The sequence below is a fragment of the Mercurialis annua genome, linkage group LG2 (genome assembly GCF_937616625.2).
Source record: "Mercurialis annua linkage group LG2, ddMerAnnu1.2, whole genome shotgun sequence".
In the NCBI taxonomy this organism is placed as follows: domain Eukaryota; kingdom Viridiplantae; phylum Streptophyta; class Magnoliopsida; order Malpighiales; family Euphorbiaceae; genus Mercurialis; species Mercurialis annua.
Genome location: NC_065571.1, coordinates 30,255,491 through 30,277,781, shown reverse-complemented (window position 1 = coordinate 30,277,781; position 22,291 = coordinate 30,255,491). Strand labels below are relative to the sequence as shown.

General features: G+C 40.6%; 1 pseudogene; it reads left to right on the top strand.

Annotated features, from left to right (window-relative positions):
• The first annotated feature begins 1,934 nt into the window (after positions 1 to 1,934).
• On the top strand, positions 1,935 to 22,211 carry LOC130015105 (uncharacterized; annotated as a pseudogene).
• The last annotated feature ends 80 nt before the right edge of the window (positions 22,212 to 22,291 follow it).

The window sequence follows — 22,291 nt, the reverse complement described above, 5'->3', positions numbered from 1 at the left end:
GTATGGGTGGACTTGCTGGTGTCGGTCACATTCTGACAGAGAGAGATGGTGATTACCTACACAAAGTTTAATCCGACTTCGTTTGATGGTACTGGGGATGCTCTTGACTTTTTGGAAGAGTTTGAGTACAATAGTCAGAGAATTCAAGCTACTGATCGTCAGTCAGTGATGCTTGTGGAGATGTCGCTGAAGGGTCCAGCTAAGGACTGGTTTCGCGATAATATCAGGCCAGAGATGGCTACATTGTCTTGGACTGATTTTGTGACAAGGTTCAGAGGTTACTATCTACCCTTCTCTGTTACTGAGAATTTCAGAGAAAAGCTACTAAGTTTAAAGAAAGGGGATAGATCAGTGACAGACTACACTACAAAGTTTGTCCGTTTGGGGAAGTTTGCTACGGATCTACAGGGTGATCGTGGGCGAGTGAACGACCGCTATATCAGGGGTTTAGGCTCGGAATTTCTTCCTTTGCTGATAGGGGCAGACATGGAGTTTGCTCGGGTAGTGGACAGTGCTCGACGGATGGAGAATTCGTTGATTCAGTTTGGGACGATCTCTGACCCTTTCCAGAATCAGAAGGGAAAGAGTGATGTTCCTAGTGGGGGGCATCAGGCCCCAGTGCAGCATGGTAGTGGGAACTACTACAATGGCTCTTCTCAGGCCAATAAGGGGAGTCGCCGTACTCACAACAAAGGGAGGCATAGTGCTAGGAGTGCTCCGTACAGCTCTAGTAGCAGTGGAGTAACCGTGGTTCAGAACGCGGGTACAGTGGTAGATCGAACATTCCGTTCTGCCAGAATTGTAGACGCAGGCACTATGGTCAGTGTCAGTTAGCTCCTGGAGGTTGTTTCTCTTGTGGCCAGCCGGCTCATTTTTCCAGGGAGTGTCCGACATCTGGGCAGCAGATGTCTAACTCCAGTGTGGCGCAATCATCTTATCAGCAGCAGAGACCTGCGTTTACATAGTCTGTAGGATACTCCAAACCTGCAGCATCTTTTGGTGGCCAGCGGGGCCGTGGTTCTGGTGGTAGAGGTTTTTGTGGCCGTGGTAACGGTGGTAGAGGTTCCAACAGTTATGGTACTGGGCAGAGTTCGCAGCAGCAGCCGCAGGGTCAGGCCAGAGTGTTTGCTCTTACTCCTCAAGTTGCGCGTGCATCAAATGCTGTAGTGCAAGGTACCATTCCGATTTTCTTTACTGATGCTTTGGTATTATTTGATGCGGGTGCAACCCATTCGTTTGTATTTACATGTTTTGCTGGGAAATTGGGTATGGCACCATCTGTTTTAAGTGAACCTCTAGCTGTGTCTACACCTATGTCTGAAGGTGTAGTAGTAGATGTCGTTTATCCTTCTTGTCCAGTGGTTATTCAGGGTAGAGAATTATATGCTGATTTGATTGTGCTTGACGTTCTTTCTTTTGATGTCATCTTGGGGATGGATTGGCTGTCGCGCCATTATGCTTCTATTGACTGTAGAGGGAAGTCAGTCGAGTTTAGGATTCCAGGTGATCTACCTTTTTCCTTTCAGGGAGAAAAGGCGGAGACACCTAAGAATCTGATTTCCGCCATCAAGGCAAAGCGGATGTTAGGCAAGGGTTGCCAGGGTTTTCTTGATGTGGTTCGTGATTTGGAGTTTGAGAGTGGTGATATGCATAGTGTTCCGATAGTGAATGAGTTCACTGATGTGTTTCCAGAAGAATTTCCTGGATTACCACCTGATCATGATATTGAGTTTTGCATTGATGTGGTTTCTGGTACAGCTCCGATTTCGATACCGCCGTATCGGATGGCTCCTGCAGAGCTGAAGGAGTTGAAGGACCAGTTACAAGAATTGTTGGATAGCGGGTTCATCAGACCGAGTACTTCTCCATGGGATGCTCCAGTTCTGTTTGTGAAGAAGAAAGACGGTTCCTTTCGACCGTGTATCGACTACAGGCAGTTGAACAAGGCTACTGTCAAGAACAGATATCCTCTTCCTCGCATCGATGATTTGTTTGACCAGTTGCAGGGTGCAAAGTTTTTTTCCAAGATTGATTTGAGGTCTGGGTATCATCAGCTTTGGATCCGTGACGCAGATGTGCCTAAGACTGCTTTTCGGACTCGTTATGGACATTTTGAGTTTCTGGTTATGTCCTTTGGTCTGACGAACGCACCAGCATTGTTTATGGATATGATGAACAGAGTGTTCAAGCCGTTTTTAGATCAATTCGTTATCGTTTTCATTGATGACATTTTGATCTATTCTCGGAGTGAGGAGGAGCATGCTTACCATTTGAGGACTATACTACAGACGTTGCGTGAGCATCAGTTGTATGCTAAGTTCTCAAAATGTGAGTTCTGGTTGGATCAGGTTACCTTTCTAGGACACGTGGTGTCAAAAGATGGGATCAAGGTTGATCCGAAGAAGATTGAGGCGGTTATGGATTGGCAGAGGCCAAGGTCAGTTACCAAGATCAGAAGTTTTCTGGGTTTAGCTGGCTACTATCGTCGGTTCGTGCAAGATTTCTCCAGAATATCTGCACCGTTGACTAAACTGACACAGAAGGGTGTTAAGTTTGAGTGAACTGACAAATGCGAGGCAAGCTTTGAAAAGCTCAAGGAGATTTTGACTACAGCTTCGGTTTTGGCATTGCCTTCTGGAATTGATGGTTTCACAGTGTATTGTGATGCGTCTCAGATCGGTTTGGGTTGCGTTCTAATGCAGCATGGACAGGTGATTGCCTATGCTTCCAGACAGTTGAAGAAGCATGAGGTGAATTACTCTACTCGTGATTTAGAGTTGGCAGCTGTGGTTTTTGCGCTGAAAATCTGGAGGCATTATTTATATGGTGCTACTTGTGAGATTTTCACTGATCATAAGAGTCTGAAGTATATCTTTGATCAGAGAGAATTGAACTTGAGACAGAGGAAGTGGTTAGAATTGCTGAAAGACTACGACTGTACTATTCAGTACCATCCTGGTAAGGCTAATGTGGTAGCCGATGTGTTGAGTCGCAAGTCTTCGGGAAGTTTGGCACATATTTCTGAGATTGGGTGTAGACCCATGGTTAGAGAGTGGCACAGTTTGATAGCTTCGGGCTATGGTTTTCAGATTTCTCAGGCTGGTTGTTTGTTAGCACAGTTACAAGTGCAACCCGTTTTGATTGATCGGATCAAAACTTTACAAGCTGAGGATCCACAGTTGAAACGGATCATAGAGGAGGTTCAGCAGGATGGAAATTCTGAGTTCACTTTTGTGGATGGTGTTCTGAGACATGGTTCAAGATTGTGTGTTCCAGATTCAGATGGTTTTAGGGACCAGATTCTAGAGGAAGCGCACAAGTCTGCTTATAGTGTTCATCTGGGTTCTACTAAGATGTACCATGATCTTAAGGGTACCTACTGTTGAAGCTGGAGAATCAGAGACCTTTTGGCTATCTGCAGCCACTACCTATTCCAAAATGGAAGTGGGAGTGGATTTCCATGGATTTTGTTGTTGGCTTACCATGTACTCGACAGGGGTACGATTCCATCTGGGTGATAGTTGACCGTATGACCAAGTCAGCTCATTTCCTTCCGATTAAGGTTTCTTATCCTGCTTTGAGGTTGGCTCAGTTGTACATCGAAAGGATTATCAGTTTGCATGGTGTACCGGTTTTTATTGTTTCAGACAGAGGTTTTGTGTTCACTTCGAGGTTCTGGAAAGCGTTACAGGAATCCTTGGGTTCTCGGTTGGATTTCAGTACATCTTTTCATCTTCAGACTGACGGTCAGTCTGAGAGAACTATTCAGACGTTGGAGGATATGCTCAGGATGTGTGTTCTTGATTTTCAGGGTAGCTGGGATACTCATTTGCCGCTGATTGAGTTTTCTTACAACAACAGTTACCACGCGAGTATCGAGATGGCGCCGTATGAGGCTTTGTACGGGCGCAAGTGTAGATCTCCTATCTGTTGGGAGGAGGTCGGAGAGCGTAAACTCTCGGGAGCTGAGATTATTCAGATTACCTCAGAGAAGGTAACGTTGATCAAACGGAGGTTAGAGACTGCTGTTAGTCGGCATAAGAGTTATGCTGATCCGAAGAGGAAAGACATTGAGTTTCATGTTGGTGATCTTGTGTTTCTTCGCGTTTCGCCTATGAAAGGCGTGGTTCGTTTTGGTGTCAAGGGAATGTTGGCACCGAGGTATATTGGTCCTTATGAGATTTCAGAGAGGATTGGAGCTGTGGCTTATCATCTGGTTCTGCCGCCAGACATGTCGTTAGTGCATCCTGTGTTTTATGTTTCTATGTTGATAAAGTGCATTTCTGATCCTTCGCACGTGATTGTGCCTCAGAGTGTCGAGATTGACCAAGAGCTATCATTTTCTCCGTTTGTTATGGGGTGTTTGTTATTATGTGTTGATTATGAGTTAGCTACTGTTGGGTCATTAATCTTGCTAAAGGTTATTATTTTTGATTGTTGATTAGAAGCAGTAACTTTAATCTTGTGTTTGATGAGGAGCTTGGGCGGGAATCCTTTAAGTTGAATGAAGAAGATGGTTTTTTTGCCACTTTGATTGTTAATATGTTTTGTTTGAATTAATTAGGTCCTTTAAGTTATTTTCTTTTGTTTCGATAATGAATTTGATTTTAAATGGATAAATTTTATACGTTAAATTTTTATAAAATTAAGTTAATATAATTACTCGGGTAATTATATTTAACTTTGAATTTCGATTTGGTATAAATTGGCTAAATTACAATTTGACCCCTAAATGTTTTTAAAAACTTATTTAACTAAGTTTTTGATTAGTAAAGTTACATTTTGTATTAATTATAAACAAAAGCAATTAAATTTATTTTGGATATCAAATTGGCTAAAGTACAATTTAGTCCCAAATTGGCAAAAGTACAGTTTAGTCCTTAATTGGCTAAAGTACAATTTAGTCCCTAAACTTTTATAAGATTTATTTAATTAAGTTTTTGGGTTGTAACTTGGGTTACTTGAAATTGAAGTTATTGAGTTCCGCTTTTAAAATGGATTATTATTATATTGAATTGTTTTCTAAATATAAACTCGGGTTCATATTGAAAAATGTTTTGAGTCGAGTTAGACTTGGGTCACCCGACAAATGAGGTTAGCTTGGTAGTTAATGATAACTCGGCTAACCCACTATTTAGAAATTAATTATTATTTAAAGATTATTAAATAATATTTATAAATTGGATTTTAAGCGAGAACTCAATATACTTGTGTTAATTGAACGTTTATTACCTATTGGGTATTTTTGTGTGTTCTGTCTTGTTTTATTCCGACGTGTTAATTTGTGCTAGTCCTATGTGGTGTCTAGTACTCTCTAGAGTTAGGGTCTGTTTTAATAATTATTTTATTTGTCTAGACTCGTCTACTATTCGTGTTTTAGAGGCGAACCATGATTAGTTGCTTGCCGGTGTTCACGTGGATTAGCAAGCAGTGAGTTTGTACTTACTATTTACCGCTTTATTAAGTAAATTGTTATTTTACTATTAAATATATATGTTGTACGTATATTTCGAACTGTTTTATATTATAGCTCTTAGTTGGAACACGCTACCTAATGGGCATCGTTAGGACTGCATGCGCACCGGTAATGATCTGGGTAAGGTATATATGGAAATGTGGTAACTCGGTGTGAGCATAGCTCTCGGGACCAAATAGAGTAACTCGGTGTAGCTCAGCTCTCGGGACTCTGGATATAGTAAAAGTATGGTCAGTGGTAACTCGGTGTAGTTTAGCTCTCGGGACCAGACCTATTGGATTATGGATATATTTAGAATTGTGGATTAGGGTTCCAACTATTAATCGTAATATCGTTATTAAATGTTCTAACGGTTTTTAAAGGTTTTCCACTTAATAAATGTAGATAGTGGTATAAACTCATCTCAGTATATCTGACCCCGTTGTTTTCCCAATTTTTCCTAGGGTTATGATCTGAGAGAGTCTGGTGATCTCCGCATTTACTTTTCCTCGGAGGTTCCATTTATTTTTGATAAACTGTCAAACTATTTTATTCTTAGACCGCAGTAGTTGGCTAGACGTCTGTATTTTATTTTAGTTGTTGTCGGATTGGTCCGACTGGATTATTATTGCTTTGGCATGTTACATTATTATTCAGAATTATTTATGTTAAGCCGAATTAATATTATTATTGGAAAGCATGTTATTTTATTTGTTGAATATTATAACTGCTAGATTTAGGCTGAAGTCTCCGTTGCCCCCGAGCATTGGTTTTCTACAGGTTTAAGTGTTTATATGTTAAATGAAAGGCTAGCTACGGGTTTTGGTACTACATTACCCATACCCTAGCGCCGGTCGCGATTCATGAAAATGGGTAGTGACAAACTTGGTATCAGAGCTTTGGTTTCAAACCAAGGCCAATTGCTTGCTATGTGTTTACTCTGTTAAGTATGGTTGTGTCTTAGGAACTACTGCGGATATAGGTTTCTGTCATGTCTTTAAAAACGTCATCTTTTGATTTTTAAAATATTCCGCCTACACCAATAGGATTGCGTCGAGTCAATAATTATATGTTGATTTGATGCTGTTAAATGTTAATTTTATTTCACTTGGGTGAATGCTTTAATTGCTGTTGATTTCTCGGGAAATCCAAAGTTGTTACTTGTTTTGTTTCATACTTGGGTATGAATTATGTGTTATTTAAATTGTTTTTTGTTCAATCCTTAGGATATGGACAATGTTGTTCGTACTCGTGCTCGTGCTGCGGCAGAGCAAGAAGCTGTGGCTGATGATGCGATTTCCATGGAAGTCGATCAGAATGTACCACCAGTTCCGGCCAATGCTGGACGTGGTAGGGGTAGAGGTGTTGGCAGAGGTAGAGGAGCTGGTGCTGGTAGAGGTGGAGCTAGAGGACGTGGTGCAGCAGGTGTTCAGGCACCGAATGTACAGCAGGCGCCGAATGTGCAGCAGGCACCAGGGGTGCAACAGGCACCGAATATGCAGGCGTTCGACTTCACTACTTTCTTGGCTGGGATTGTCGAGATGCAGAACAACCAGGCTCTTTTGCAGAATCAGTGTACTGTACTGGGTCAGTTAGCGCAGCAACAGCAACCTCAGGCTGGTGCTGTAGCTGGTATGGGTGGACTTGCTGGTGTCGGTCACATTCTGACAGAGAGAGATGGTGATTACCTACACAAAGTTGAATCCGACTTCTTTTGATGGTACTGGGGATGCTCTTGACTTTTTGGAAGAGTTTGAGTACAATAGTCAGAGAATTCAAGCTACTGATCGTCAGTCAGTGATGCTTGTGGAGATGTCGCTGAAGGGTCCAGCTAAGGACTGGTTTCGCGATAATATCAGGCCAGAGATGGCTACATTGTCTTGGACTGATTTTGTGACAAGGTTCAGAGGTTACTATCTACCCTTCTCTGTTACTGAGAATTTCAGAGAAAAGCTACTAAGTTTAAAGAAAGGGGATAGATCAGTGACAGACTACACTACAAAGTTTGTCCGTTTGGGGAAGTTTGCTACGGATCTACAGGGTGATCGTGGGCGAGTGAACGACCGCTATATCAGGGGTTTAGGCTCGGAATTTCTTCCTTTGCTGATAGGGGCAGACATGGAGTTTGCTCGGGTAGTGGACAGTGCTCGACGGATGGAGAATTTGTTGATTCAGTTTGGGACGATCTCTGACCCTTTCCAGAATCAGAAGGGAAAGAGTGATGTTCCTAGTGGGGGGCATCAGGCCCCAGTGCGGCATGGTAGTGGGAACTACTACAATGGCTCTTCTCAGGCCAATAAGGGGAGTTGCCGTACTCACAACAAAGGGAGGCATAGTGCTAGGAGTGCTCCGTACAGCTCTAGTAGCAGTGGAGTAACCGTGGTTCAGAACGCGGGTACAGTGGTAGATCGAACATTCCGTTCTGCCAGAATTGTAGACGCACGCACTATGGTCAGTGTCAGTTAGCTCCTGGAGGTTGTTTCTCTTGTGGCCAGCCGGCTCATTTTTCCAGGGAGTGTCCGACATCTGGGCAGCAGATGTCTAACTCCAGTGTGGCGCAATCATCTTATCAGCAGCAGAGACCTGCGTTTACATAGTCTGTAGGATACTCCAAACCTGCAGCATCTTTTGGTGGCCAGCGGGGCCGTGGTTCTGGTGGTAGAGGTTTTTGTGGCCGTGGTAACGGTGGTAGAGGTTCCAACAGTTATGGTACTGGGCAGAGTTCGCAGCAGCAGCCGCAGGGTCAGGCCAGAGTGTTTGCTCTTACTCCTCAAGTTGCGCATGCATCAAATGCTGTAGTGCAAGGTACCATTCCGATTTTCTTTACTGATGCTTTGGTATTATTTGATGCGGGTGCAACCCATTCGTTTGTATTTACATGTTTTGCTGGGAAATTGGGTATGGCACCATCTGTTTTAAGTGAACCTCTAGCTGTGTCTACACCTATGTCTGAAGGTGTAGTAGTAGATGTCGTTTATCCTTCTTGTCCAGTGGTTATTCAGGGTAGAGAATTATATGCTGATTTGATTGTGCTTGACGTTCTTTCTTTTGATGTCATCTTGGGGATGGATTGGCTGTCGCGCCATTATGCTTCTATTGACTGTAGAGGGAAGTCAGTCGAGTTTAGGATTCCAGGTGATCTACCTTTTTCCTTTCAGGGAGAAAAGGCGGAGACACCTAAGAATCTGATTTCCGCCATCAAGGCAAAGCGGATGTTAGGCAAGGGTTGCCAGGGTTTTCTTGATGTGGTTCGTGATTTGGAGTTTGAGAGTGGTGATATGCATAGTGTTCCGATAGTGAATGAGTTCACTGATGTGTTTCCAGAAGAATTTCCTGGATTACCACCTGATCATGATATTGAGTTTTGCATTGATGTGGTTTCTGGTACAGCTCCGATTTCGATACCGCCGTATCGGATGGCTCCTGCAGAGCTGAAGGAGTTGAAGGACCAGTTACAAGAATTGTTGGATAGCGGGTTCATCAGACCGAGTACTTCTCCATGGGATGCTCCAGTTCTGTTTGTGAAGAAGAAAGACGGTTCCTTTCGACCGTGTATCGACTACAGGCAGTTGAACAAGGCTACTGTCAAGAACAGATATCCTCTTCCTCGCATCGATGATTTGTTTGACCAGTTGCAGGGTGCAAAGTTTTTTTCCAAGATTGATTTGAGGTCTGGGTATCATCAGCTTTGGATCCGTGATGCAGATGTGCCTAAGACTGCTTTTCGGACTCGTTATGGACATTTTGAGTTTCTGGTTATGTCCTTTGGTCTGACGAACGCACCAGCATTGTTTATGGATATGATGAACAGAGTGTTCAAGCCGTTTTTAGATCAATTCGTTATCGTTTTCATTGATGACATTTTGATCTATTCTCGGAGTGAGGAGGAGCATGCTTACCATTTGAGGACTATACCACAGACGTTGCGTGAGCATCAGCTGTATGCTAAGTTCTCAAAATGTGAGTTCTGGTTGGATCAGGTTACCTTTCTAGGACACGTGGTGTCAAAAGATGGGATCAAGGTTGATCCGAAGAAGATTGAGGCGGTTATGGATTGGCAGAGGCCAAGGTCAGTTACCAAGATCAGAAGTTTTCTGGGTTTAGCTGGCTACTATCGTCGGTTCGTGCAAGATTTCTCCAGAATATCTGCACCGTTGACTAAACTGACACAGAAGGGTGTTAAGTTTGAGTGAACTGACAAATGCGAGGCAAGCTTTGAAAAGCTCAAGGAGATTTTGACTACAGTTTCGGTTTTGGCATTGCCTTCTGGAATTGATGGTTTCACAGTGTATTGTGATGCGTCTCGGATCGGTTTGGGTTGTGTTCTAATGCAGCATGGACAGGTGATTGCCTATGCTTCCAGACAGTTGAAGAAGCATGAGGTGAATTACTCTACTCATGATTTAGAGTTGGCAGCTGTGGTTTTTGCGCTGAAAATCTGGAGGCATTATTTATATGGTGCTACTTGTGAGATTTTCACTGATCATAAGAGTCTGAAGTATATCTTTGATCAGAGAGAATTGAACTTGAGACAGAGGAAGTGGTTAGAATTGCTGAAAGACTACGACTGTACTATTCAGTACCATCCTGGTAAGGCTAATGTGGTAGCCGATGTGTTGAGTCGCAAGTCTTCGGGCAGTTTGGCACATATTTCTGAGATTGGGTGTAGACCCATGGTTAGAGAGTGGCACAGTTTGATAGCTTCGGGCTATGGTTTTCAGATTTCTCAGGCTGGTTGTTTGTTAGCACAGTTACAAGTGCAACCCGTTTTGATTGATCGGATCAAAACTTTACAAGCTGAGGATCCACAGTTGAAACGGATCATAGAGGAGGTTCAGCAGGATGGAAATTCTGAGTTCACTTTTGTGGATGGTGTTCTGAGACATGGTTCAAGATTGTGTGTTCCAGATTCAGATGGTTTTAGGGACCAGATTCTGGAGGAAGCGCACAAGTCTGCTTATAGTGTTCATCTGGGTTCTACTAAGATGTACCATGATCTTAAGGGTACCTACTGTTGAAGCTGGAGAATCAGAGACCTTTTGGCTATCTGCAGCCACTACCTATTCCAGAATGGAAGTGGGAGTGGATTTCCATGGATTTTGTTGTTGGCTTACCATGTACTCGACAGGGGTACGATTCCATCTGGGTGATAGTTGACCGTATGACCAAGTCAGCTCATTTCCTTCCGATTAAGGTTTCGTATACTGCTTCGAGGTTGGCTCAGTTGTACATCGACAGGATTGTCAGTTTGCATGGTGTACCGGTTTCCATTGTTTCAGACAGAGGTTTTGTGTTTACTTCGAGGTTCTGGAAAGCGTTACAGGAATCCTTGGGTTCTCGGTTGGATTTCAGTACATCTTTTCATCTTCAGACTGACGGTCAGTCTGAGAGAACTATTCAGACGTTGGAGGATATGCTCAGGATGTGTGTTCTTGATTTTCAGGGTAGCTGGGATACTCATTTGCCGCTGATTGAGTTTTCTTACAACAACAGTTACCACGCGAGTATCGAGATGGCGCCGTATGAGGCTTTGTACGGGCGCAAGTGTAGATCTCCTATCTGTTGGGAGGAGGTCGGAGAGCGTAAACTCTCGGGAGCTGAGATTATTCAGATTACCTTAGAGAAGGTACCGTTGATCAAACGGAGGTTAGAGACTGCTGTTAGTCGGCATAAGAGTTATGCTGATCCGAAGAGGAAAGACATTGAGTTTCATGTTGGTGATTTTGTGTTTCTTCGCGTTTCGCCTATGAAAGGCGTGGTTCGTTTTGGTGTCAAGGGAATGTTGGCACCGAGGTATATTGGTCCTTATGAGATTTCAGAGAGGATTGGAGCTGTGGCTTATCATCTGGTTCTGCCGCCAGACATGTCGTTAGTGCATCCTGTGTTTTATGTTTCTATGTTGATAAAGTGCATTTCTGATCCTTCGCACGTGATTGTGCCTCAGAGTGTCGAGATTGACCAAGAGCTGTCCTATGAGGAACAGCCAGTTGAGATTGTTGATACGCAAGTGCGTAAATTGCGGAACAAGGCGATTCCGATGGTCAAAGTTCTCTGGCGCAATCATTCTGTTGAAGAGTGTACTTGGGAGACCGAGTCGGATATGCGGAATCACTATCCTTTTCTTTTTCCGTGAGGTACGATATCTTGATTTTCTGTGACTTTTATGATTTCTACTTGTGTTACGTGTTGTTCTGGTGGTAATTGCTTATCGTGTTAAATTCGAGGACGAATTTATAATTAGTTGGGGAGAATATAATATCCCGTAAAATTTTAAATTATTTTGGTAATCTCCGACGTGGTTCCGGGTGTGTTTTGAGGAGTATTTTAAGTTTCTTTAATAGTTTGTGGTTCTATTCATTTTAGGTTCGGTTTTAAAAAAAATATACATCTTTGGACTCGTGGTTCAACCAAATGGTTGAACCACTGCCGTGTGACTCAGGTTTTGTTTGAGACCTGAGAATCACGACTGTTCTCGTTCGAGAATTCAAGAATTCTCGAACGAGAACCTCGTTCAGTGCCTGGTCTCGTACGAGACCAGGCATTCTCGAACGAGAACAAGGCCATTTGGCTGTTCTCGTTCGAGAATGTAACCGAGACCTTGAGCCTCCCATTTCTCGCATGATTTCAGCGAATCCAAACTAAATTCTTCCCTTATATACATCAATCTTTCTAACCTAATTCATTCCCCCACACTACACACTAACCCTAGCTGTCTTATTTCAATCATTTCCCTGAAGTTTAACGCTGCAAATCGTCCTCAAAACCTTGGTGTTCATCGTGAGTTCATCAACTCTCATTTTATGTTTTGGCTTAAAACATTGCTTCGGTTTTCTGATTCGTTCTCCTTCGTTTTTGGATCGAAATAAGAACCATTTGATCCCAGAGATTATAGACTCGATCCTCTACGATTCTAATGTTTCGGAATCAGAAACAGTACGTTATCTTCTTCGTTTGAGCCATCGCCGTTGTATCGTTCGGTTTGAATTCAGTTTTAAGGCTTGTGAACAACATTCAGTTAATTGATTTGTTTGTTTTCGTTTCTAGATCAAAATTGTTTTCGTTTGATCCCCGAGATTCTAGACTCTCATACCTTCAATTCCCCACCTCATTTTCGTTGAACGGTACGTGATCGACCTCGTTTTCAATCGCCGTACGGTTTCCGTTTTAAGTTTGATAAAACTGTTTCTTGGTTGAACTTGTTACTGCCGAATCCTTTCTTCCTCGTGGTTATATTTCTGTTTTGTTTGATGTGTATAAACCTTTTGGATCGGTTAATTGATAATTAAAAATCATGTTTATGTTACCTAAGTTTTGTTGGGCGATGGGTTATTCGTTCGGGTTGTCATTTTCTCCGTTCGTTATGGGGTGTTTGTTATTATGTGTTGATTATGAGTTAGCTACTGTTGGGTCATTAATCTTGCTAAAGGTTATTATTTTTGATTGTTGATTAGAAGCAGTAACTTTAATCTTGTGTTTGATGAGGAGCTTGGGCGGGAATCCTTTAAGTTGAATGAAGAAGATGGTTTTTTTGCCACTTTGATTGTTAATATGTTTTGTTTGAATTAATTAGGTCCTTTAAGTTATTTTCTTTTGTTTCGATAATGAATTTGATTTTAAATGGATAAATTTTATACGTTTAATTTTTATAAAATTAAGTTAATATAATTACTCGGGTAATTATATTTAACTTTGAATTTCGATTTGGTATAAATTGGCTAAATTACAATTTGACCACTAAATGTTTTTAAAAACTTATTTAACTAAGTTTTTGATTAGTAAAGTTACATTTTGTATTAATTATAAACAAAAGCAATTAAATTGATTTTGGATATCAAATTGGTTAAAGTACAATTTATTCCCAAATTGGCAAAAGTACAGTTTAGTCCTTAATTGGCTAAAGTATAATTTAGTCCCTAAACTTTTATAAGATTTATTTAATTAAGTTTTTGGGTTGTAACTTGGGTTACTTGAAATTGAAGTTATTGAGTTCCGCTTTTAAAATGGATTATTATTTTATTGAATTGTTTTCTAAATATAAACTCAGGATTATATTAATAAATGTTTTGAGTCGGGTTAGACTTGGGTCACCCGACAAATGAGGTTATCTTGGTAGTTAATGATAACTTGGCTAACCCACTATTTAGAACTTAATTATTATTTAAAGATTATTAAATAATATTTATAAATTGAATTTTAAGCGAGAACTCAATAGACTTGTGTTAATTGAACGTTTATTACCTATTGGGTATTTTTGTGTGTTCTGGCTTGTTTTATTCTGACGTGTTAATTTGTGCTAGTCCTATATGGTGTCTAGTACTCTCTAAAGTTAGGGCCTGTTTTAATAGTTATTTTATTTGTCTAGACCCGTCTACTGTTCGTGCTTCAGAGGCAAACCAAGATTAGTTGCTTGCCGGTATTCACGTGGATTAGCAAGCAGTGAGTTTGTACTTACTATTTACCGCTTTATTAAGTAAATTGTTATTTTACTATTAAATATATATATTGTACGTATATTTCGAACTGTTTTATATTATGGCTCTTAGTTGGAACACGCTACCTAATGGACATCGTTAGGACTGCGTGCGCACCGGTAATGATCTGGGTAAGGTATATATGGAAATGTGGTAACTCGGTGTGAGCATAGCTCTCGGGACCAAATAGAGTAACTCGATGTAGCTCAGCTCTCGGGACTCTGGATATGGTAAAAGTATGGTCAGTGGTAACTCGGTTTAGTTTAGCTCTCGGGATCAGACTTATTGGATTATGGATATATTTAGAATTGTGGATTAGGGTTCCAACTATTAATCGTAATATCGTTATTAAATGTTTTAAACGGTTTTTAAAGGTTTTCCAATTAATAAATGTAGATAGTGGTATAAACTCATCTCAGTATATCTGACCCCATTGTTTTCCCAATTTTTCCCAGGGTTATGATCTGAGAGAGTCTGGTGATCTCCGCATTTACTTTTCCTCGGAGATTCCATTTATTTTTGATAAACTGTCAAACTATTTTATTCTTAGACCGCAGTAGTTGGCTAGACGTCTGTATTTTATTTTAGTTTATTTATGTTAAGCCGAATTAATATTATTATTGGAAAGCATGTTATTTTATTTGTTGAATATTATAACTGCTAGATTTAGGCTGAAGTCTCGGTTGCCCCCGAGCATTGGTTTTCTGCAGGTTTAAGTGTTTATATGTTAAATGAAAGGCTAGCTACGGGTTTTGGTACTACATTTTCCATACCCTAGCGCCGGTCGCGATTCATGAAAATGGGTCGTGACAAAACGTTTGGCTTCAATAACTAAAAAAGAGAATCGTTTGCATTTGTTTCGAAACGTTTTAAACGTTTGGCTTAAATTGCTAAAAAGGGAAAACGTTAGGATTTTTTTGGTAACGTTTTAAATGTTTTGCTTAAATCAATAAAATGGAAAAACGTTAGGATTTGTTTCGTTACGTTTTAAACGTTTGGAATAAAAAATTAAAAAGGTGAAACGTTAGGATTTGTTTCATAAAGTTTTAATCGTTTGGTGTAAATCGCTAAAAAGGTGAAACGTTTGGATTTATTTCGTAACATTTCAAACGTTTGGATTGGTTTCATGACGATTTAAACGTTTGGTTAAATCGCTAAAAAGGCGTACCATTTGTATTTATTTCGTAACGTTTATAAATGTTTGCCTTAATTCTTTAAAAAGGAGAAACGTTTGGATTGGTTTCGTAACGTTTCAAACGTTTGGCTTAAATCTGTAAAAAGGAGAAGTGTTTGCATTTGTTTTGTAACGTGTGTAAACATTTATCTTAAATCTCTAAAAAGGAGAAATGTTTGGATTTGTTTCATAATGTTTTAACGTTTGGCTTAAATTGCTAAAAGGTCCTTCGGTAGGGTATTCTCAACCTGCCACTTCGTTTGGTGTCCAGCGGGGCCGTGGTTCAGGAGGGCGTGGTTTTGGTGGCCATGAAAATGGTGGTAGAGGCTCGAGTAGTTACAGTTCTTCTCAGGCACCGCTGCAGGGACAAGGTTAGGCTAGAGTGTTTGCTTTGACTCCTCAAGATGCTCATGCATCAAATGCCGTGGTGCAAGGTACTATTCCCATTTTATTTGTAGATGCTTTGGTCTTATTTGATGCGATTGCAACCCAATCTTTTGTTTCTTCGAGTTTTGCTGCTAAGTTGGGTGCGACACCATCTAGGTTGTTAGAGCCTTTATCTGTATCTACACCTTTGTCTGACTGTGTTGTGGTGGACGTGGTTTATCTGTCTTGTTCTATGGTTATAAATGGTAGAGATCTTAGTGTTGATTTGATTATGCTTGACATGTTATCTTTTGATGTCATCTTGGGGATGGATTTGCTTTCACGCCATTTTGCTTCTATCGACTGTCGAGGGAAGTCAGTTGTATTTGGGATTCCTGGTGATATTCCTTTTTCTTTCCAAGAGGAGAAGGAAGAGACACCTAAGAATCTAATTTCGGCGATCAAGGCCAAGAGTATGATGGGCAAGGGTTTCCAGGATTTCTTAGCGGTGGTTCGTGATTTAGAGGCTGACAGTGGTGATGTGCATAGTGTTTTGAGATTTAATGAGTTCACTTATGTGTTTCTAGAGGAGTTGCCTGGATTACCACCTGATCGTGACATTGAAATCTATATCGATGTTGCTCCTGGAACAACTCCTATTTCGATACCTTCATATCGGATGGCTCCTGTAGAGCTGAAAGAGTTGAAGGAACAGTTACAGGAATTGCTGGATAGTGGTTTTATCCGACCGAGTACTTCTCCGTGGGGTGCTCCTGTGTTGTTTGTCAAGAAGAAGGATGGTTCTTTTCGGCTGTGTATCGACTACAAGCAGCTAAACAAGGTTACTATCAAGAACATATATCCTCTTCCTCGCATTGATGATTTGTTCGACCAGTTGGAGGGTGCTAAGTGCTTTTGGAAGATTGACTTGAGATCCGGGTATCATCAACTTTGGATTCGAGACGTCGATGTACCTAAGACTGCTTTCAGAACGCGTTATGGGCATTTCGAGTTTCGGGTCATGTCATTTGGGTTGACTAACGCACCAGCAGCGTTTATGGATATGATGAATCGGGTATTCAAGCCGTTTCTAGATCAGTTCGTTATTGTGTTTATTGATGGCATACTGATTTACTCTTGGAGTGAGGAGGAGGATGATTTCCACTTGAGGAATATACTGCAGACTTTGCGTGAGCATCAGCTATATGCTAAGTTCTCAAAGTGCAAATTATGGCTGGATCAAGTTACTTTCTTAGGACACGTGGTGTCAAAGGATGGGATCAAGGTTGATCCGACGAAGATTGAGGCGGTTATGGATTGGCAGAGGCCGAGGTCAGTTACCGAGATCAGAAGTTTTCTGGGGTTAGCTGGCTATTATCGTCTGTTCGTGCAGGATTTCTCCAGAATATCTGCACCGTTACTAAACTAACACAGAAGGGTTTTAAGTTTGAGTGGACTGACAAGTGCGAGTTGAGCTTTGAGAAACTCAAAGAGATTTTGACTACAACTCTTGTATTGGCTTTGCCATCTGGCATTGAGGGGTTCACTATGTATTGTGATGCTTCTCGTATCGGTTTGGGTTGTGTGTTGATGAAACATGGTAAATTGATTTCCTATGCTTCTCGCCAGTTGAAGAAGCATGAGGTGAATTATCCTACTCATTATCTTGAGCTGGCAGCTGTGGTTTTTGCTCTTAAGATTTGGAGGCACTATTTGTACGCTGCGACTTGCGAGATCTTTACTAATCATAAGAGTTTGAAGTACATCTTTGATCAGCGTGAGTTGAATCTGAGGCAGCAGAGATGGTTGGAATTACTGAAAGACTACGATTGTTCTATTCAGTATCATCCGGGTAAGGCTAATGTGGTAACTGATGCGTTGAGTCGCAAGTCTTCGGGCAGTTTGGTCCATATTTATGAGGTTGGGCGGAGACCCATGGTTTGTGAGTCGCATAGTTTGTTAGCTTCGGGATACGAATTTCAGGTTTCACAGAGAGGTTGTTTATTGGCACAGTTGCAGGTGCAACCGGTTTTGATTGATAGGATCAAAGCTTCACAAGCTGAGGATCCACAATTGAAACGGATTATGGATGAGATCCATTTGGATGGGAATTTTGAGTTTGTTCTGGCGGATGGAGTTCTCAGGTACGGTTCTCAACTGTGTGTTCCGGATTCGAATGGTTTGAGACACCAGATTCTGGAGGAAGCGTACAAGTCAGCTTATAGTGTTCATCTGGGAACTACCAAGATGTATCATGATCTCAAGGGTACGTACTGGTGGAGCGGAATGAAAAAGGATGTTACAGAGTTTGTGTCTAAGTGTTTGACTTGCCAGCAGGTAAAGTTAGAACATCAAAGACCATTTCGATATCTGCAACTGCTACCTATTCCAGAGTGGAAATGGGAGCGGATCGCTATGGATCTTGTGGTTGGTTTGCCACGTACCCGACCGAGGTATGATTTGATTTGGATGATTGTTGAACGTTTGACCAAGTCAACTCACTTCTTACTGATAAAGGTTACTTATCAGGCTTCGAAGTTGGCGCAGTTGTACATTAACCAGATTGTTAGTCTCCATGGTGTACCAGTATTGATTGTTTCGGACAGAGGTTCAATTTTCACCTCTCTGTTTTGGAAGGCGTTGCAGGAATCTTTGGGTTCGAGATTGGATTTCAGTACTGCTTTTCATCCTCAGACTGACGATCAGTCTGAGAGGACTATTCAGACTTTGGAGGACATGCTCAAGATGTGTGTTCTAGGTTTTCAGGGTAGCTGGGATACTCATTTGCCTTTGATTAAGTTTTCCTACAGCAACAATTACCATGCTAGCATCGAGATGGTACCTTATGAGGCTTTGTACGGGCGCAAGTGTCAATCTCCTATCTGTTAAGAGGAGGTTGGCGAGCGTAAGTGTCACGATCCAAAATATTGAGCCGCAACCGGCGCTAGGGAACGGGAGTGGTAGCTCCGGAACCCGTAGCAAGCCTTAAATCACTATTAATTTTTCGCAATTGATAAACAAATAACATAAAGCAACAGAAGCAAGTATACATAACATGTATACACAAACATTTACACTAACTGTTCTGTTATCCTCGCGGGCTCTAGTTACCGTACCTCGTACGAACTGGCCTCGCGGTACTATATACATCAGTTAGTGTATCCAACATATCACTGGCACCTAGTGCCGTGCACAACATATAAAACACGTAGCCTACAAAAACGTATAAACTGGACAGCAAGTAATATGTACATTCAAAATATACTGCTGTCTAGGCTACGACTCTGTCAACATGGGACCACTACTGCAGCACTCACAGAAGTCAGAAACTAAACATATACAATTGACTTCTGGATTTCCAATTTGGCCTCTAGCTAGGTCCACGTACTAAGTACCTGAAAGACATCAAAGGTGAGGGGTCAGTATTTGGGAAAATACTGAGTGAGTTTGCATTTTACTAACGGTATTAATTTAAAAACATAGCATCGCATCTCAAGAAAACAATAATATAAAACATATAAACATGTATTTGATCCGTACGAAACTAATATCCTAGCATGCGACACATCTCTCGAATAATCATATATCGTTCAACCCAATCATAAATCTCAAGTTGTGAGTCCAACTCACTGGTGGGCCCAGCCCACTAGATACGGGGACTTCCAGGCTACACCGTAGCCGAGTTCACTCTCGTATCGAATTCATATCATATCATACATATCCAATCATTTCTCAAATGCAAACACACTAGACTGACTCAAAACTGGTGATCACACAGCCTATTGACACCCAATAGGTAGCTAGTTTCTTCGGATCGCATACTAGTTCTCGTATATACATTTGATAGAAACATATAATATTTAATCAAATCATCTAACATGCGATGCGTAAAAACAGTATACATATCTATATCAAATGACTTTATATATAATACACGAAAGTAAAGTGCAACTCACAGTGACCGCAATCCAATCACAAATATGGTCGATGAAATGATATGCCCTTGCTATCCCACGTCTACTGACCTCTCTGCTCTGACACGTCTGATAAATAATTAACATTTAAGGATTAGACGTGAATCTCGTATTCCTATACGTATAATACTTTTAAGTTCCAAGTTTAAGTTGATTGGATTCCTCTTCTAGATTGCTTGAAAACTCGATGATCCTTAGTCGTACTTACGACTTATCGAGTACTATTCCTTGTACTCGGAAATTATATAACTTTCTTAACTGAATTCTTACTTATCACATTAACATTCATTTCTATAATGTTTTACATCCATTTTCAGACACTTAACTGAGTTTCACACTCAGATCAAGCTATCGGAGGCTCATTTTCGCTCCCGGAAGTCCCACGGAGGTCGGCGTCGAAGTGGGGCACGTCGTGCCAGCTTGGCACATCGTGCCCTTCATTTTTCATGAAGGGCACGACGTGCCCTTCACTGGTGCACGTCGTGCACCCATATGGCGCACGTCGCGCACCAGCACGACGTGCTGAAGTGCAGCACGTCGTGCACCGACGTGTGCAGCGTTTTTCCAGCGCTTCCGGACCATTTCCGGGGCTCTAAAACTCCCTAAACTCACACCAATACATACCCACTTCATTTAACAACTTATCCTATCATTTTACAACCCAAAAACGTCAAAAACAACTCGATTCCTAACCGTACGATTCGAACGAAATTTTCTATACAAAACAGCCCTCTATCCTTCGAATTTAACATCAAATCTTGAAATATTACCTTGAAATAGAGGTTAGGATTGATAGAGCTTTCAATTCCGAAGAGTTTGCCGCGAAAATTGTCCGAAACGGACGCCGAACGGCGAAACGGCGAAGAAACGACGGTATCGCTCGTTTTTTGCTTCTGGAGCTTTCTTCCTTCCTCTGATTACTCTTCATTCATAATTCTTTTAATATATATGATTTGGTTAAATTATTACTTTAACCCTTAATTTCTTCATTTGTTATTTATTATCCTTTAAACTTTTATTTCGTACGATTTAGTCCATAGCTAAATCGTTTAACACTTTAATTTTAACGTATACGTATTATCTATATCCAATAAATAATACGAAACTCGATATTAAAACTTTTTCGTCAAAACCTACAAATTTCCATTTTCGACACAAAGTGGCTAAATTACCACTTTGGTCCCTGTACTTATTTTGCGCTTTTCTCGACACTTTTCCTTTTAATTCCAATTCTAACTTTAGAATTGAAATATAACCTTGATTTCCGCATAATTAATTTCCCAAAACCGACCTACTTAAAATTTCATTTATTTTAATTCCCTGAAATTTTTCCGATATCGCCACTGTGGCGAGTCTAAACTGGACACGTGGTCCAATTAGATAACTAATTATTTTGGGGTATTACATTCTTCCCCCCTTATAAAAATTCGTCCTCGAATTTTCATAAAAGTTGTTGGGACCTTACAATTGTTCTTATACCTTCCTTGACGTTCATTACTACGCGTTAGTCGTATCTTTATCTTTTACCTTAATTCTTAACTCTTCATTTACAACGGTGCCTTCATACTTATTGTTAATCGATTGACTATCTTACTCATAGTAGCTTCTCGCTGCTGCGTAGTTGAAAATCTTCTCATTGTTACTTTTATTCCGCCCATTGTCTTTCTAAGGTAGTGTAGCTTTAGACGCATCCTTGATGTCGTAATTCTTGCATCATTACTATCTGGTCGGGATTTTTCCTTTTGTCGTCAGTATTAAGTATTTAATTAATTTATTCTCGATCCTTCATCTCCTCTGTATTATTCATCGTATTGCTGTTCGCCTCTTTTATGCGTAAACAGTCAGCGATATGTGATTCTCATTCTTGGTGGCGTATTCATTTTATTCATATTTCGATGAGAATTTATCTTTATAATCCCAAATCTATTGTTATAGTTCTTGCTGTGATCCACCATCTATACTTTCCTTTTTGTCATTTCTTACACTTAGTTCCTGTGTCAGTCAATTCCTTTTTGGGTTATACTTTGTCTCTGATATTCACCATTTCTCAACGCAGTTGAGTCTGATACATCTTTTTACTATCTTTAATTTCTCTTTCCTTTGCTCTTTTTAGCTATCGTGAGTCTCGTGTCGTTTTGTTAGTCATGATCCTTCATCCGTTCACCGTTACTATAAATGCTCCACTTCACATTAACCCGAATCATGTAACTTGTACAGCTACCTTCGTTAACCAATACTATCTGTATTATTATCTCCTTTATCTTTCTTTATATGATCCTTGAAGATCATCTCGAGTCCCTTATTGACTTATCAGTCAAAAATGTCTTTCCTTTACGTCACAATTCCTTATTCCTGGTAATCTCATAAAAATCTTATATGTTCCTTTAACATTTAACTTCCTTAAGAATCTTTGTCACTGACTAGCTTTCGTTTAACTTCATTCTCACCTTTAGGCTTTAGCTGATTCAATAAATCTTTGATATCTTATCTTCTTTCTTTATCGTCATTCCTTCTCATTGTAAATTTTTTTTTTCTCTTTCATCTTATACTTCTGTTTCTTACTTTCAAATAGCTTTATGATTTTATTCTTACTCTTCAAGGTATCGTCTTAGTACTGGTTATGATCGCTTCTTGGAAATAGTTCATTCCTATATGTCCAATAGCAATGAAATATTATCTTATCCTTTACTTACTGTATTCATTACGTCTTTTCTTTGTTTATAGCAATTCTATTGCTGCTGTTCTATTTTGACGATCTTTCTGATATGTAACTAGAACTATCCATTTCTCTAATCACCTTACTAACTTCAAGGGTGTATACGTTGTTCCCATTATACGTTCTTTCATATTA